Source organism: Sparus aurata, chromosome 9 (genome assembly GCF_900880675.1).
Source record: "Sparus aurata chromosome 9, fSpaAur1.1, whole genome shotgun sequence".
Classification (NCBI taxonomy): domain Eukaryota; kingdom Metazoa; phylum Chordata; class Actinopteri; order Spariformes; family Sparidae; genus Sparus; species Sparus aurata.
Window position 1 is genome coordinate 512342 of NC_044195.1, and position 19259 is coordinate 531600.

A 19259-nucleotide genomic window follows, 5' to 3' on the forward strand; every position below is an offset into this window, starting at 1 on the left:
TGGTGACAGTCATTGTTCGGTCTCACAGATCCATAGTTATGGTCATAACTTACGATCTGTTACGACCTCACTCAGACCGTCACCACAGTCTTCACCTTGGATGACTAGTTCCATGAGCGTCGCGAGGAACAGAGGACTCCACCCCTCCTTGTCCAGCAGCCGAGAGCACGGCGGAGCCCAGTGGAGAGGGCGATGCCACATTGACCCTGTAAAACCTGGCAAAGGTACAGGGGACACTCCAAGAAGCTGCTGCGCTGATGTCAGAAAAAGGGACACCCCTCAGAGCAGCCCAGGAGGTGGCTACACTTCTGGGCCCGTATTCACAAAGACTTTTATCTTAACGTTAGGAGTACTCCTAAATCGGACTAAAAGTTTTTATGTAGGAGTCGTTTCTTAAAAGTAATTCACAAAGCCGCTGAGACCTACTTTTAGTTATGAAAACAGTGAACTCCTAAACTGTTGCTATGGATGATGTAGTTTTATAAGTACGCACTTAGAAGCGGTGACAACGGTGATTGGTTGTTGAGTGACAGGGCAGCCCATTGAAAAGTCATTTAGGCTACGCAGTGCATGAAGTGAAAATAAGGAAGTTGCCTACAAGCCCATGACAAAGCCTATCAAAAGATATTGGATAAAGAAATGTATTTATGAGGAGAATTAAGTCGACCCGGGGATAATGTCAGTAAATTCGAGACACGTGGTGTCTGGTGGACGTGGTGGGATAATTTCTAAATCACTTGAGGTCCCCAGGTAATACTAGTTCCGTGCGAAGAGCTGCATTTTCCCCGTAGCCAAATACCGGAGTGTTGCCAAACATTTTAACTCTGGCGTTATTGGATTGTTTCGGTTGGTTGGGGACGTTATTGCGTCCCTCACCAACTCAACCACAACTTCAATCCCTTCACAGTCCATCCGACATCATTTTAATAATTCCCTGTCATTTAGTGTCTCCAAAACATTTGGCTGTGACCTGGGGCCTCATTTATAAAACAGTGCACACGCACGTCCTACGCCGATTTCTCTTTATAAATCACACTCTAAATGTGGCGCACCTGTGTGCGGGTAATACCACGCCCATATTTGCCTATGAATATTCAGAAAAACGCCCCTCATTAATATTCATTCATGACTGAAAGCATGCCGAAAGCAGAGAGAAAGGCGAAGAAGCGCAATTTCACCCAGTGTGAGGTGGAAGTTCATGCGGGGAGGTGGAGAAGAGGAAGGCTGTATTATTTGGTGGACAGTGTTGGGCCGGGTCACCAATGCCAAAAAGGCTCTAGAGTGGCAGCATGTGGCAGACAATGTAAATGCTGTTGCCTCAGAAAGTCGGAGTGTGGCCGAAGTGAAAAAAAAAGTGATCAGACGTAAAAGTGGAAGCAAAAAAGCGCCTGGCGTCACACAAGCAGAGCGTCTGTGTGACGGGCTGGGGAACGGGCCAACCTTCAGACTAACATTATAAGATAATTATAGTCTTTATCTGTATGGCAACAAAACACAGTTACAAAGTGTTTTATGCATTATGCACTGAAAACGGAGATGAAACGAAATGCGCTATATGGTATAGGATATTAATATATTAAACTGCATTCTTATCAGTGTAAACATAATTTGCTCTACTGTTGTCTTACTTTTGTCCTAAATCATATGTTTCCCATGTGCACTCCAGGGAGTTTGTTTGTTTATTCATTGTAGAAATATATATTTTGAGGTGATATTGATATTATGAGGCCCCAGGTCTTAGCGAGTTAGGAGTCCGCTGGACTACTTCTAAGGTCTCCCAGACTTAGGTGCTACTTTTAGGCTTAAAATGTTTTGTGAATAACTCTTATTTTCAAAAATTCTTTAGAGTCCTAAAGTTACGACTGACACGTCCATTATTTTTAGGAGTTGCTCCTAAATTCGCCTGTTAGGAGCTACTTTTAGCCTTAAGATTCTTTGTGAATACGAGCCCTGGTGAAGTGAGCAACCAAGTTTCTCGGGAGTATGCCTCAGAGATAGTATTGACAACCTAGCAGGACAGACATTGCTTCGACACAGGGAAGCCCAGCTTGTTAGAATCAGAATCAGAAAAACTTTATTGTCCCCTGCAAAAAGCAGTGGAAATTCATCTTTGATGTGTTCACAGATGTGCATAGAAAAAAAATAAACACAAGTTAAAAACACAGTTAACATAAAAACAGCAATACAATAAAATAAAATAAATACAGTGCGATACGTACAATACAGAATGAGGACATTAAAAAGGATTTAATAGTGCATTGTTGATGTTGATGGCGGATGGGATGAATGATTTTTTCACTATGTTTGTCCTAGCTAGTGGGAACTTGTAGCGACGGCCTGAAGGAAGGAGTTGGAATGAGTTGTGGAGTGGATGTGAAGGGTCATGTATGATGGAGGTGGCTTTGCGTCTGACTGCCTGTGTGTGGAGGTCTAAGAGGGAGTACTGTGTGGTCCCTGTTATTTTACTTGCGTGTCTGATGATGCGTGACAGTTTGAATTTGTTAGTCCAGTGGGATAGTGCACAAATAATACCATTACCGAGGAGATAAAAGCACCAAATTTTACATGAAGCTTCTTTAGGACCTCCTGAATGATTTCAGCCTAGGAGCCCAGCTGAAATATTGAAATTTTGTGTCAAATCCCTCACAAAACAATATCCAAGAAAAACTTTTTTTAGTTTTTTTCCTCTCGAGTAAAACTTTCATGGTAATGGCCATTTAAGACCACTGAATAAGCTTCCTTTTGTTAATTTGTGCTCTGGCCAGTAGATCTTCCAAATTATAAGTGTAAAATAGAGTACCAAGACATCTTAGACCCCAAATAACCTCAAAAGCCCTGTATAATATAGACGGAATTATAAAAAAAAAAGGCAGCAAAAATTGCTTAAATGTTAAGAGATCTTGGTTTTCTCTTTTATTTTTTAATTCAACTTTATGTCATTCATATAGCCATCTACTGAGTTCATAGTTTGGCCATTAGTTCTGCATCACATCACATTAAATCCTATTTGTGTGTGACAGTACATAGCTAGACGTACTGCTGTTGAATCTGGAGGGGGAAAGCCGATGTAATGATGAAATGCAACGACTGGATATACACAAGTGCTTCTTCTGTGAGGCTGGCATAGATCAAGGTGCTCTCCATGAAGTATCAACATTTGATGCCGACAGGAATATCCGACATTTTCAAAATTCAAAATGGCAGTTTAAACCATATTTCAACTCCCAGTTTTGATGAATTTTGAGTCAATTTAGATGTTTTAGAGGACACTGAATCTATAAAAATGAATTGCAGGATATTTATGAACACAATTATCCAAATGATGCAGAATATGTACATTTTAATTCACATAACATTACACTCTGAGGTGACATTGTCCAACAGGGCAGGAGGAGCAATGGGGCTTGCATCCAGGACAGGCATGATGATTTCCTCTCCTTCCTTCTCACCTTCCTTCTTGTTCCATCCAAACTTGGTGATGTCCACAGCTTGTGGATCAGGGCGGTCTGCTGTAGATGGGCACGCCATCCATGGGGGTGCACGTTGCACTCTGTAGGAGGCAGTGTCTTCAGTGCTGGGGGGGTTTTGCACTTTCGGTATAAGTCATATCTGCCGACATTCAGAGATGCAGACTTCCTGCAGCTGTACAGAGCCAGGAAAAAAAACCTCACTGTCTCTGTGATTTGCAAATCAGTCACTCCCTCCTCTCCAATGAAGTGAAGCAGGTCACCAGGTACTACTCTCAGGGCCTTGAGCGCGGACACCTGCCCTTTGCCAACGGGATAGTAGGTGGTGTCACACCTGAGGGAGCATGCATAGCCACCTCTCCATCTGCAGGTGACATGTGATACCCACCTTCCAGCACCAACAGACCATGAGCACAAACACATCAGTGTCGTCGCTGAGAATGTGGACAGTTTTAGCACCACACCTGGCTGCTTCGTCATGAGTGACAATACTGTCTGCTCTGCTGACCATCTCGATGTGATCTCCTATGTTGTGTGTGCAAAGGAGCTCGCCTAGCCTGCACTCGTTTGTCTTGTCCTTCATCACTTTATCGCGGCTAAGTAGGGGGGGGGTTTTCAGGGACAGTTGTACTCTATTGAGCTCCCCCCAGCTCTTTGCCTCTCGTGGTCTTTGGCAGAGACTTGCTCATACCGGTCTAAGATAACAAATGTTTGGGTGATGTAGTGATCAAGCTGGAGCCCCATTCTGGCTGTGAAATCAGCCACAGTGCCCTACAATGGCCACACCACGCGATAGATTAGCTGCGATGCATCAACGAGTACAACGTCTGGTGGGTGGGGATTGGGAACAAGGATTTTAAGACGCTGAACAATCACAGACTTGTTACTGTTTCTGAGGCATCCAGACTCATTGATGATGGATACAGGGGCCGGGCCGAGTTCATAGATAAAGAGGGTAGAGAGCTCCATCCTCCTCTTGTTCCCCACCACCAGCAGCCGAAGCAAACAACGCGTCAAGGTCACATATGATGTTCCCATTGACTTTCACTCCTTTTGTCTTGAATTTCATTGTCACCACCTTATTTGAGATGGGTGCATGAAATCCCCCAGTAAGCGATGAAGAGAACAATGTGCTCATGTCTTGCCTGATCTTCAATGCATCTTGCACATGATACGGTAGAGGGTAGTAGTCTCTGTGGTGAGTGGGTGAGAGTTTTCCTATAGCACTCTCAGGATTTTAGCTTGGTCCTCTGCGTCCAACTCCCATCGTCCTTTAGCCTCTTCTTTGTTTCTGTTGGGCTTCATTGTCTTTTCCAAAGCTTCAGCATCGTCATACATCTCATCCAATGACTTGGAGAGATGGGAGCCGATGCAGAAAGATTGGATCCACACTGTGACCTGTTCAGAGTTGGTGGAGATGCCCTTCATGCCTTTCACTCCCTTCCCTTGCTTGATGCATGTCTGCTCCCCAAACATATCTCCACTCACTGCAGCTGCACCATCTGAGTGGCAGCACACATGGCTTCAGGCGAGGAGGTCATCCTTGGCAGTAGCAGGAAGGTGCTGCATGTCGCACAGATGCCATGTGATCCATCTTGAAGAGTTGTGATGACCAGCGGCAAAGAAATAGGGCAGCATCTCTTCAAGGCATGTTGTTGTTGCAGCAGCCAGTCACCCTCTCTTTCTGCTCGCCAGAACTTGTGAGCTATTAGGTTTGGGGTGATGAAGCAAAGTAGTCTAACTTCTTTTGGTAGCTGTGGTAACATTAAAGTCCGTGTAAAGCAGAAATACATTTGTGGTATGAGTTTGTCATACCACAGAAACATGTGTCATTGACCACTGAGCCAAATTTGAAAGATTAAAAAAATTGCCAAGTATATGAAATTAGGTCTCAAAATTATGGAAAAACAAGCACTTCTCTCTGCTGTGAAACGCTGGGGGCGTGTCAGTTAGAGGCGCTGGAACCACGCCCACGTAGGGAGGAGAGCCTCCTCCGTGTACTGTACAAGGAGTAACCTACAGTAACAATAGAAGCTAGCAGCATCATCGGACGGACCCAGCCCTACCTGTTTCAGCCATCAGAGCCAGAAACTGACTCTGACTCAGACACTGATAGTGCTCAGCCTCGTTCCTCACAGTCCATGTTTTACATTACACACAAAAGTAACACCCCAGTCTACATATAATTCCTTGTCATAGCTATATTGGTGCACATAAAATATTACCTGTAGATTATCATTGTGCTGTCAGATGGACTCCGCTCAGGGAATGAGGCCAAATCATGTCATGATTAAATGCAATAACATTTGCTAACATTACATGGGCATGACAGGATGCACGATGTAAAGTCACTTTCAGGATTTGCACCTTCAGCAAAATGCATTTAATTGCCCAAATGTACATTATTTATAACATACATAATCACACGCTTACACTTAGAGCTTAGATCTGGACCAAAAAAATCAAGCCCGAGCCGAGCCCGTGCACTTTGTGTCCGAGCTGGCCCAGCCCGACATATTAACTGTAATTATGAGCCCCAGCGCCTCAGGGAGTGACGTCACGTGCGCAAGAAGTCACGTTTTCTGCACGAGGACACTCACTCACGTGTAAAACCACGCAGCGGCACAAACAACATGGAGGGAGGAGAGAGACGCGCCTTTTGTAGCTGGAAATACAGTCATTATTTTGAGTTATTACAAAACACACACACACTAATGCTTGATCAAGGGTCGGTCCGGGCAGAGAATCTAAAGTCTGGGGATGGGGATGAGAGCACCTGTTGTCAGAGGGACGGTCGCAGGCGGGCACATAATGCCGGCAGCGGAGATGAGAGCATGCGCTGTCGGCGGGACGGGGGGATGCAAGCCGGGGGCAGGGAGGGTCGGTTCGGCCCAACTGACCAGCGTCAACGGACTCTTCAGATATCCAGACTTTACCTGGTGATAGTTGTTGTAACTATGGGGGGTAAAGTGGACACTGCAGAGATGGGTGATGGTGGTGATTTTAAACTCTCCAGAGTAGCCCCTCTTGACAAAATTGATCCACCGTTTCCTTACGTTGTCGTCCGTAGGAAACTTAAATAAGCTAACAACGCCGTTACCCTGGACACTGTGGCATCCAGGAAAGATGCAGGAGCGATGTGGAGGAGACATGACTGTTTAGCTGACTGGTTAGCTAGCTGCAAACTGCTATCCAAGACTCGAGAGCAAGCGGAAAAACCTCCGAAGCTAATGCACTGAATGTATTTACAGTATATGGCTTCCGCAGCAGGGCTGGGTTTATGCAAATCATGATTTCTGACCCGCCCATTAAATCCTGAACACAGAAATCGTGAAACACAGTTTGTGAGCCTAGCTCCAAAATTAAATTCTAAATGGTTGAATGGCTTCTTACATGCTTTAAGGAAATACATTTATGACCTTATTAATGTGTTCAGAAGAAAATGGCTGAATTTGCTTTACACAGACTTTAACTGTTGATGTATTAATTACTCTGGATTAAGTCTTTGGATTTTACTCAAAAGAACTCCTACCATATTTTAGAGACGGTTAAGAAGTAGGCTATAGAGATATTAGGCTATATATATATATAAAAAAAAAAATGCACTACATACACTGCTATCTGCTTCTATTTGATCAACTTACTTGCATTGAGATAATATGATCCAAATATAAAAAGCTCTGTTTTGTCCATCTTTCCATCCAGCCAGTATTCTGCCCGATGCAGTTACCACAGTGACAATCACATAAAATTGAGCAGCCAAAAAACGCAAGCAGAACTGCAGCAATTTGAAGAAATATTACGTCTCAACATTCACACCAGTGACATTGTGCTCTATTGAACACCGTGGAGGAACTGTCTGTGCGTACCAGGACATGTCTGCGCTGGATGGAAGGAAGGAGAGCCTTCAACGCCAAGTAAACTGCCCCCAGTTCCAAGATGTTGATGTGCTCTTCCCCCCAAGGGGGTTCCCAGACACCATGTGCCAACCTGTGTTCCCACACTGCCCCCCACTCTGTCAGGGAGGCATCTGTGGTCACCACCGTCCTTCTTGAAGGAATGTTCCCAAGTGGAACACGCTGGAGAAGGAGCCTTTCGTCCCTCCACGGGCGCAAAGCACGGAGAAATGTACGCGTCACCCGAACCTTTGCATGTCTGTGCAACTTCAGGTGGAGGCCGAGAGCATTCAGCCATCTCTGCAGTGGCTGAGCTCTGAGGAGACCCAGAGGAACAACGGCCACTGCAGCTGAGATCATGCCCAACAGCCTCTGGAACTGGGTCAACTCCAGCTATCTGCCAAGGCGAAAATGGGACAGGAGGGCCAGGATGTTCTCCACCCTCTGAGAGGTGAGTGAGACAGACATCACGACGAAGTGCAGGCGCAGCCCGACAAAAAACGCCTGCTGACCTGGCTCCAGGTTGTCCAGTTTACCTTGAGCCCCATGGACTGGATGTGGGAGAGAACCAATTCCGTGTCCCATAGAACTTGGTCGTGGGACTGAGCAAAAATCAGCCAGTAGTACTAGTACGGGAGGATCTTTATACCCGACAGCTGGAGAGCGAGCAAAGCTGCTCCAATCACCCTGGTAAACACTCTTGGTGAGAGGGAAAGGCCAAATGGGAGGACCTTGAACTGGTAGGCCTGCCCGTGGAAGGCAAAGCGGAGAAAGGATCTGTGGTCTGGGCAGATAGGCACGTGGAAATAAGCATCCCTTAGATCTACTGAAGGGGACCAGTCTCCCTTTTCCACAGCCTCCAGGATCTGACTTGTCGTCAGCATCTTGAAAGGCAAAACCTTTATGAAGGCGTTTGAGTGCCTGAGGTCCAAGATGGGACGTAGGCCGCCGTCTGTTTTAGGCACGAGGAAATACAGAGAGTAAAAGCCAGGGAGCTGTTCGCTTGGCTCTACTCTTATAATCACATCCTTCTGTAGAAGGGTCAGGATTTCCCCTGCCAAAATTTGTGCCTGGACCGGGTCCCTGACTGTGGTCATATGGACCCCGGAGAAAGGGGGGGGATCCTGTACCCAGTGGACACTGTAGCCAGCACCCAGGGGTCCAAAACCCTTTCTTCCCAGCTGTCCAGGCAAAGCTGGGAAGAAACTGCGGCGGCCGTCCCGCCACCCCTATGGGGCACTGGCCTGACATCCCGAACCCCTGGGGTGGGGGCGCCTCCTCTGGGACCAGCGGTGCTACTATTGGGCCCGCATTTTTGGCCGGGCCCACCCATTGTTACCATGGCGCCGTACTAGGTGGCAGCCTGTTGCAGCAGCTCCTGTGGGTTTCCAAGCTTTTCGTAGTTTTTTTTTGTAGTTTTTTGTATTTCTGTTTAGATTTTTGTTGTGAGTTATGACAACTCTTCTCCGGTGAGCGTGAGAGGATGGACACTTTCCTTTTTTGAACTTTTGTGGCACTTTTGCGGCACTTTTTTGTGATGGTTTTGCTAACCCTAGCAACGGAGGGTCAGGAGCGCATCACTGAGCGCATTGTTTACACACGCGACCAGCTGATTGCGCTGTGTAAACCTGCACCTCTACCCGGAGCCAGGCCTGAGGTCCTGAAGGAGCTGCGGAGGAGACGCCGTGGCTGCAGAGCCGGAGTGAAACGGAGGGTGAAGAGGAGGAGACACAGACCGGCTGTACCGGCGATCGTCATGGGAAACGTGAGGTCTCTGGGGAACAAGACGGACGAGCTCGCCGCGCTGGTAAAGGCTCATAGGGAATATCGTGAGTGCAGTGTGTTGTGTTTCACGGAGACATGGCTTCACTCACACATCCCGGACCACAGCGTGGCGATTCCCGGCTTCAGCACTGTTCGGGCGGACAGGGACGTGATAAGCAGCGGAAAGAAGAAAGGAGGAGGGATTGCACTGTACGTGAGTGAGAGGTGGTGTAATCCCGGACATGTTCACGTGAAGAAACTTATCTGTACCCCGGACATTGAACTGTTGACTGTGGGGATGAGGCCTTATTATTTGCCCCGGGAATTCACGTCCGCCATCATTATCGGTGTGTATGTTCCTCCTTCAGCTGATGCAGCGGTGGCCTGTGACGTCATCCACTCCGCTGTTGCCCAGATACAGACACAGCATCCTAACGCATTTATTGTCATCACTGGGGATTTTAATCACGTCTCACTGGACAAAACCCTACCAACATTTCACCAGTATGTTGACTGCCCCACCAGAGACTGTAACACACTAGATCTGTTGTATGCAAATGCTAAGGATGCATACAGTCCCACAGCCCTCCCCCCTCTTGGAAGATCTGACCACAACCTGGTCCTGCTGACCCCTAAGTATATGCCTCTTGTTCAGCGGCAGCCTGTCCACACTAGGAGCGTGAGGAAGTGGACTCAGGAGGCTGCTGACGCACTACAGGACTGCTTTGAGTCGACAGACTGGGATGCACTTGTTGAGCCACATGGAGAGGATCTTGACAGCATGACCGACTGCATCACAGAATACATCAGGTTCTGTGAACACACCACCATGCCAACCCGGACTGTACGCTGCTTCCCTAATAAAAAGCTGTGGATCACCAATGACCTGAAAGCTCTTCTTAACAAGAAGAAGAGGGCGTTCAGGTCTGGAGACAGGGAAGAACTGAGGAGAGTGCAGCATGAACTCAGGGATATGCTGAGGGCCTGTAAAGACGCCTACAGGAGGAAGCTGGAGGCCAAACTCCAGCAGAACAATGTGAGGGATGTGTGGACTGGTATGAAGCAGATCACTGGGTGTAAGGTGAGCGGCAGACAGTCATCGGGCAGCCTGGAGAGGGCAAACGAGCTGAACAGATTCTTCAATAGGTTCAGCTCACAGCCTTCTGTCGTCTCCATGACACCTCCAGACCCCCACACACCCTCACTGCCCCAAATGCTTCCTCCCCTCCCCCCTCACTCCCCTGCTGTGAGCACTTCTGTGCAGCACCTCTCCTCCTCCACCTCTTCCTCCTCCTCCTCCACTAGCAGCCTCCCCCGCATGACTGTGACTGCAGGCCAGGTTAGGAGACAGCTGGAGAGATTCCACCAGCAGAACGCTACAGGCCCTGACGGTATCAGCCCCAGGATCCTGAAGACATGTGCCAGCCAGCTGTCTCCTGTCCTACAACACCTCTACAACCTGAGCCTGGGTCAGGAGAGAATACCGGTGCTTTGGAAGACTTCCTGCCTGGTTCCTGTTCCAAAGAAGTCAACACCATCAGACCTCAATGACTATCGACCAGTGGCCCTCACATCTTACGTCATGAAGGTGCTGGAGAGACTGGTTTTGGCCAACCTGAGGCCGCAGGTGAGAGCCCTGCTAGACCCTCTGCAATTTGCTTACCAGCCCCACTTTGGAGTTGATGACGCTGTCATCTACCTGCTGCAACGAGCCCATTCGCACCTGGATGGTGGAGGAGGCACTGTGAGAATCACATTCTTTGATTTCTCTAGTGCTTTTAACACCATTCAGCCACTGCTACTGGGGGAGAAGCTGCGGGTGATGGGTGTAGACGACACAATGATCTCCTGGATTACTGACTACCTGACAGGCAGGCCACAGTTTGTCCGTATGGGCAGTGTTCTGTCTGATGCGGTGGTTAGTGATACAGGAGCTCCACAGGGGACTGTACTGTCTCCTTTCCTGTTCACCTTATACACCACTGACTTTCAGTACAACACTGGGTCGTGTCACCTGCAAAAGTTTTCTGACGACTCGGCTGTTGTTGGGTGTATAAGTGAGGGACAGGAGGAGGAGTACAGGGCACTGGTAGACAACTTTGTGGAGTGGACTGGACAGAATCACCTGCGGCTGAACATCAGCAAGACCAGAGAGATGGTGATAGATTTCAGGAAGAAGAGGAAGACGGCTTTCCAACCTCTGTGCATTCTGGGAAGGGATGTGGAGGCGGTGGAGGATTACAAGTACCTGGGTGTTACCATCAACCACAGACTGGACTGGAGATCTAACACTGAAGCTGTTTACAAGAAGGGGATGAGCAGACTTTACTTCCTGAGGAAGCTGAGATCCTTCAACGTGTGCAGCAAGATGTTGGAGATCTTTTATCAGTCTGTGGTGGCCAGTGTACTTTTCTTTGCTGTGGTTTGTTGGGGAAGCAGCATTGGAGCCAGCGACACCAACAGACTCAACAAACTGATCAGGAAGGCTGGCTCTGTGATTGGCTGCAAACAGGACACTCTGGAGGCTGTGGTGGAGAGGAGGACACTGAAAAAACTGTTATCCATCATGGATAATCCTCTCCACCCTCTCCAACTCACACTGGTCAGACAGCGGAGCACCTTCTCCGGAAGGCTGCTTCAGCTTCGCTGTCGTAGCAATAGATACAGGAAATCTTTCCTGCCACAATCCATCATTTTATACAATAACTCTCTCACCTCTGCCTGACAGAGAACTCTGATCTCTCTACTGTTTTGTTGTATATATTATTATTGTTATAGTATATTTTGCATATTTTGTTTTGTTGTATATATTATTATTGTTTATTGTTTATAGCACACTGTGCACTGTATATATACACTATGTTTATATTGGATTCTATTTATGTTATGTATGAAGTGTTTTATTTGCTGACCCAATACTGCTGTAACAAAATAATTTCCCAGTCTGGGATCATTAAAGTAATTCTATCTATCTATCTATCTATCTATCTATCTATCTATCTATTTTGACCCAGGCCTTTAGTGAGTAGTGAGTGATTTTCATTCTAGCTGTTCCTCCAATAAGCAGCCTAAAGAAAGCTTTGAGTGAAAGCTTCTCAGCCAATCAGCGACTTCTATCCCACATGTGGACTCTTAAGACTGCCCACAGGCTGCATCGTCACTAGCAAATGATCCAATGAAATGAATGACATTGGCGCTCAAGCTTTTCAAGCTAGCTCAGTGAGATACACACAGACAGTAGCTATTACCTATTATGAAACATCAACATAGCAAAGCAGCTTATTTTCATTTAAATTCACAACAAAACGCTCCGAGGAGGAAACTCCTGCCTTTTTAATTAACAGTACTAGTGACGAGTTACCATCCGGTTTGGCCGCCCCCTCCCAATCAAGTCCTCCCGTAGCCACTCCCTCACACCAGCAAGGCAAGTAACAGTTAGGATAACGTTAACGTTAGTGTCTGGCTGTCTGTATGCACATTTTCTGGAGGGAAAAATAATATTGGCAGTAGGCAGAAGTAACTTATGATAGCGTTTTATGTGTTATAGGAGACAGGGTTCAGCAGCCTAGCACAAACGCTGTTCCCCAAGAAGACCTGTCACAACCTCTGCTAGACCTGTCATCAATAGATGAGCCTGCAAGCCAGCCCAAGCTCCGTACATTCCCAGCCACACGCATATCGGGGAAAGATGGGAGTTTTTCTGACAGGTGGTACTCAAAATTCTTCTCAAGAGATGCTGTATTTTGTAAGTCTTGTCGTCATTTCCCTGAAGCAGCTCATGAGGCTAGATTCATTAATACGGGCTTCAAAGACTGGAAATATTTATCTGAGGGTTGTGGCAAACATGAAGCCAGCAGGGCACATGCTGCAGCGCTGGGGAAAATGGATGGTTTTAAGCAAAGTCACCAGCCAGGACGGGGAAATATTATTAACCAGCTGAACAACGATGCCAGCGACGTGTCCTTCATTGAAAGACATAGACAGCACATCATGATGGTCATAGATCTCGTCCTGTTCTGTGCAAAACAAGAAATCCCATTGCGTGGGCATTGGGAAAACCCAGATGCCTTAAACAAGGGTAACTTTTTGGAGCTACTTGACCTAGTTTCCAAATATGACCCAGAAATAAAAAGTCGACTGGATGAATTACCAAAGAATGGTAAACAACTGCACCACGCTATACAAAATGAGATACTGGAAATCGCAGCATCACTCCTTATAAAAAAAATAAAGGCAGATTTGTATGATAAGGCCAGACACGTATTATGCGATTTTAGCAGATGAGTGCAAAGACGTGTCAAAAAGAGAGCTAGTGGCAGTATCCGTCAGATACCCGCACAACGGCACATTGAGAGAACGGATGTGGGATTTGTGGAAACGGGCAACATGACTGCAGAGGCAATATTGGCTAAGATCTTGGAAGTGCTGGAGCCATTGCAGCTGGACCCGGGGCTGTGCGTCTGATTTGGGTTTGGCGGCGCATCAGTCATGTCGGGGAACAGAGGAGGGGTACATGTGATCCTGAAGAAGACGTTTCCCCACGCTGTATATGTGCATTCTAACTCACATAGACTTAACCTTGTCCTGTGCACAGCAGCTAAAGTGTCTCCTGCATTTCAACGTTTTTTGACATTATAAACAGCTTGCATAACTTTATGACTGGGGCGCACAGACATGCCAGATTTCTGGAAATACAAAAGCAGATGCGACCAGGGCAAAAAACACTGGAGCTGGAGAGATCCTGTGATGTGAGGTGGAGCTCATGGTCAAATGCAGTAAGTAAGCAGGCATGTGATTTTTCGACATGAAAATGCAACCCTTGTGAATCATGCAAATGCGTTTTTTTTTTTTTAGGACCGGCGGACCGCCAGGCCGCCATTAGCCACCAATAGGTTTTGGAGCGGATGCAGGTGTCGCGCCGGAGAGAGTTTAGTTATGGTTATGGATAATGGATATGACCGGTGGAGGGCAGCATTACACCGGATGGCGTACAGCCTGCCGGAAATCCAGAAGAAGTAGAAGAAGGTGTCGCGCCCATAGCGTCGCGCCACTTTTTCTGAGTCACGTCAGCTGCCATGTTTCGTCATGTAAGAGGATCGACATATGGATGATTCAGGTATGCCAATATTCTTTCCATGTTCTTGTTAGATGCTTTTACGTTTAATGGGGGATTGTAAGATTGTACAACCAGCAGTGCTCCATATAGACCTCACCCTGTACTCTGCACTGTGCAGTAAGCCTGTACAAACTCATTTCAACACCCATATTTATTAAAAATATGTATAATATGTATATAAAAATGTGTTGATCATTTTTTTTGCACTATTCATGTAAATATGTATAGACATTGATTATATTTGTCTTTCCTTTTTAATTATTTTGTCTATTTTGATATTGCTTTGTCTTGTAATATTCTGCTGTTGCGACAAACAAATTTCCCCGTCTGCGGGACATTAAAGGATTTCTGATTCTGATTACTTATCTACTGATTTTTGGGTTGAAACACCGAACAGGAGAAGAGATTATAAAGTAAAAAGGACACGTCAACTCATCGGTATGGTAACGGTAACAGGTGCCTGTGCATCTGCCTCGACTGTGAAGCAGCGGTGATAATGAAGCAGTGTCGGGCCACTCACCGTCACTGAAACGCTCGGTGGAACCGAGATGTACCGCGGGCACGCCCGGTGGAATGATTAGAGTGGCAGCATTCAGCTACGGTAACCGCGGTAACCAAGTGGGACTTGCGGTAAATTGGGAGTTGGCCATTATTTGAAGTTTTACGGTATAAATTGTTAAAATGGTGTGGGAAGCAAGCAGACCATGACTCCATCTAAATCACCGCTGCGCTGTCTTTGTCACACACAGCACCCAGCTGAACCGCTTTTACAGAGAGGAGCAGCTAAATTAGCTTCCTTCTGTAACTTTATTCCTCCTCCCTGTTCTGTTACCCTTTGCACTTAACCCTTCTCCCGGTCGTGAGCATTTGTTTTAAACAAAGCCTTTAACATAAGATAGATTTAATTGGCAGCTAGAAAAGATGCAAGATATTTTTTATACTGTTCACATTGCAATTTCTAAATTATTTATTTACAAGAGGTGCAAGTTGTTATTTTGTACAGTTTGAGTAACTTGATTTTTACTTTTTACTTTTTTTTGGGAAGACTGCACTAAGGAAACATGTGGAGCATCTCAAACATATAAAGGCCTGGAAGCTACAACAGCAGAACATGCGCATTAAAATTGCACCATCAGATAACGTTATCATTGCAGTGTCAATTCTCATGGACTTGTGTGCCGTCATGAGAGGCTCCAAAAATGGGCTGGAGAAATTAATCAGAAACCGCCGTGCCCCGCAGATGCTTGACATTGAAGGTGACTCATGCCACCATATCCATAATGCCAGCAAGAAATTCTGCAGTCCTTTTGAGCATTGGGTTGAGAGTTTGCTTTCAGATCTTCACACTGACCACAAATGGTTAGTGGAGATGAGAGACAGTCTCCAAGAAATTGGGGACATAATTGGCATTCACACCTCACTGCCAGAGTGTTATGTGCCACACCGGTGGCTGTCGGTGTTGGAGGTCAGCCTGGACACATTACGCTTATGGGATGTGTTCATCCTTTTTTACTATGCCTTCCTCAACAGAGAGGACAAGGAGGTATACAAGGAGACTGCTGATGCAGTTACACTTAGGAAGGGTGTACAAGAAGAAGGCAAGGCTCGGATTGAAGAAATCTGGAAGGAACTGAGTAGAAAGTCCAAGAATTTCACAGATGAAGGGAGGGTGAGGAAGGCAAGAATTTGTCGAAAGGTGAGAACATTTTCAGTATTTTTGGGAGTAGTTATCTAGTTGAATGTTAATTGTAAGCATGAAAGGGATCCATGTTTAATGTTTTCCATGTTTTCACAGGTGCTCTTTGAGGAGAAGAGGACTCTACTTGAGCTGAATCTTTATGCCTCAGTCCTTCCTATTCTGAAGAAGTACACGCTGACGTTTCAGTCCAAAGATCCCAAAGTTCACAAGCTGCATGATGAGCAAGAGATGCTCCTCAGGGAGTTCCTGTGCTGCTTCATGAAGCCCCAGAACCTCCTCAGCACACAGGGGAGGAACCTTTCTGGTCCAAAGATGGTCCAACTTGATGTTACCTCAACCAAAGCTCATCTTTCAGTGCCTTTTATTGGTTCAGAGGCTACATCAATTCTCAAATCGCTGAGAAAAGACCATCCTGTTGTGTATTTGTTTAAGACAAAGGTATGATATAGCATCATTTAGATACATTTTATTTCAAATAATAGTTATAGATATTTCATTTAATCAATTTTGGAGCAGGCTGCACTAATAAAATATGTCTTCCCAATGTTCTTTTAATCTTGTTGTAACAGGTTATGCAAGGCTACACCAGATGTGCCATTAATCTCCAAGAAAAACTGCCTCTTACCAGTCCAACCCTGAAAACGCTGTCATAATTGGACCCGGATGCACAGGGAGATCATCATCTCATTCCTGAACTCAAGAAATTGCCGGATATGTTTCCAGCCGTGAAACTCAGCGGACAGGAGAGAGCTGGTTTGGATCAAGAAGTATACAGGTGATGGCCTAATTGTTGGAAGATGTCATTCCATAGTGTCCATAGTGTCTTGGTGCAATTTATTTTCCATTTGATATGGCTAGGTTCTCTGTCACTCATTCAAGTGATAGGGTTAGATACATTATAGATACAGTCTTCCATACATGGTTATGGCGTATGAAAGCAACATTAACACTTCATGATTTTCCATTGTGGGAATTTATGAGATTGTGTGTCTATAAGATTATTGTTCATAGCTGATGCTTTTGTCTAAAGTCATGGTATAGTCACAGCTCAGCCATAGAGCCTAAGTAATTGTACTACAGTGTTAGTTGTAGAGATTTTGATAAAATGTTAATTGATTTTGAATTTTCTTCCCTAATTAAATTCTACAATGATGATAATACCTTGTTTCTCATCTTAGATATGCAAGTGACATGATGCTGCCGTCAGTGCGGGTGGAAACGAGAATTGACTCATGGTGGAATGGTGTCAGGAATACCCAGAGGTACCCAGCTCTTTGTAAGCTGGCACTATGTGCTCTTTGTCCATTCCATGGGCCTTTGGTAGAGTCCTCCTTCAGCATGATGTGCGACATTTTAAATGCAAAGAGCACAAATGTGAATGTGGAAACCTATGAAGCCTATGAAGTGTTTAAATATAACTTGAAGGCCATGGAAAAGTCTGCAATCAGCTTTTATTCAAGACTGACCAAAGAAAGCCCTGTCAACATACAACTGGTCAGGAACATTAAACTTTCAAGCCAGAGGTACAGGGCACAAATAAGGAGGAGAGCAGAGGCCAGGAAGCGCACGTTTTATGCACCCTGCACCTCTGGAAAGAAAAAGCCAAAGACATCCTCTTGGCAGCAGCTGCAAAGGCCCGAAAAGATTTTCGGAAGAAGCGCCTAGAGACTCTAATGAAGAAACTGGCTCAAAAATAAGACTGAAATACACTGCAATAGACTGAATTAGACTGTGTCTCTCTGTCTGTTGCTTTGTTGTGTTTTGTTTTGGTTTGTTGTGTTTTGTTTTAGTTAAAGGACAATTCCGGGCAAATTCAACTCGATGCTATAAACAGGAGCAATTAAACTGAAAATCTGCACATTCCTTCTTTTAGATCTAAAATGTTCAGCCCTGAGTTGAATTTGCCCGGAATTGTCCTTTAAGTGTGGTTGAAGTGGTGTGTTGTGTTAGGTGTTAGGTCTCTCTCTCTCTCTCTCTCAGGTGTTTTTGGAGGCATCTTGGGACCTGACAGCCATGTTTAGCCATCCCTAAAGTACCACTATGAGTGTATTGCCAACCTAATTTGATTTTACATTTATGTGATACTGTAATCCAAATGCATTGTGGGAAATACACTGAAAGACTTGTTCACAGGTTCTGTCTCTTGTCTCTCTTTGTCTCAGACACACATTTTGAACGATCAAAATGAAGTGTGTGATGTTCACCACACATACATACAAACACACACACACACACACACACACACACACACACACACACTATAATACTCACTGCGCAAAGAGACGTCCAAACGACGTCTTTTCCAAGTCATTTTTGCACCTCTAATTTGTTACTCCAGACGACGTCTTTTTTTTGACATACACTTAACGTCCATTTATGACATCCACAGTACCCCCGTTCAGGAGCTATTTCTAGTCCAAATATAGTCTTTGTGGACGTCATTTCAACGTCAAATTAGAACTCATATTAGACATTGTTTTTATACTGTACTGCTTCTAATTTCTATGCATAAATGTAGACCCATTTCAGAAGGTGGCATGCTGTTAAAAATAATAAATCACAATCCAATCTCCAGGATTCAGTTGAGAAATACTAGTTACTAGGCTACTACTTCTTAACAGCAGGCAACATAACCCTCAATTAAGTTTGAAAAGTGGAAACAGTGGTAAAATACAATAAATAAAATTACACCTCTTTGGTCTGTACTACAAAAATAGGGTTAGTCCTGAGTGACTATGTACAAACACAAGAACAATTAAAATATAAAAAATTAAACACATATACATATATATATTTGTATTTATTTATTTATTTTTTTTTTTAGTGTGAACACTGGGGTAAAAATCAAACTGAACACAGAAAAATTAAAGGGCTTACCAGATTCATCTTGTGAAAATAAACAAAAATCTAGCTTTTTTTTCCCACACATAAATGGTTAATTTTCAAACACACATTCCCTTTGTCTGTAGCCCACTGTTTCAGGTCATCTTCAAGGCTGCTGATCACTTCGGCTTCATCATCATTTGGTTCATATTCAGAGTCAGTGGACAAACAGTCCACATCAGTGTCAAAATCAAAACCATGTGATGTCTCAGGAACGCTGTCACTTGTTAAACTGCGTGGGGTCCCAGGCACACTGCTAATACTACACTGCTACAACTCCCATCCACAACATCGATATTAATGTCAATGCTCTGATGTCCATCTTCGCTGTCATAACGTAGAAGTTCATCCATGTCTCTTAGGTGGTTTCGCCATTCTTTCATTTTCATAGCCATCTGTAGGCACAGATGCAGTATAAGTCAGTTTAGTCTTAC

The 19259-nt window shown here is 45.2% G+C and overlaps 1 long non-coding RNA gene across 1 annotated transcript; it reads left to right on the forward strand.

Moving 5' to 3' along the window:
• The first annotated feature begins 12096 nt into the window (after nt 1-12096).
• LOC115587602 (uncharacterized) lies at nt 12097-18075 on the forward strand. Its single transcript, XR_003985088.1, has 5 exons — nt 12097-14243; nt 15774-15939; nt 16039-16380; nt 16512-16717; nt 17121-18075. It is a non-coding gene; the product is annotated as an uncharacterized LOC115587602 (long non-coding RNA).
• The last annotated feature ends 1184 nt before the right edge of the window (nt 18076-19259 follow it).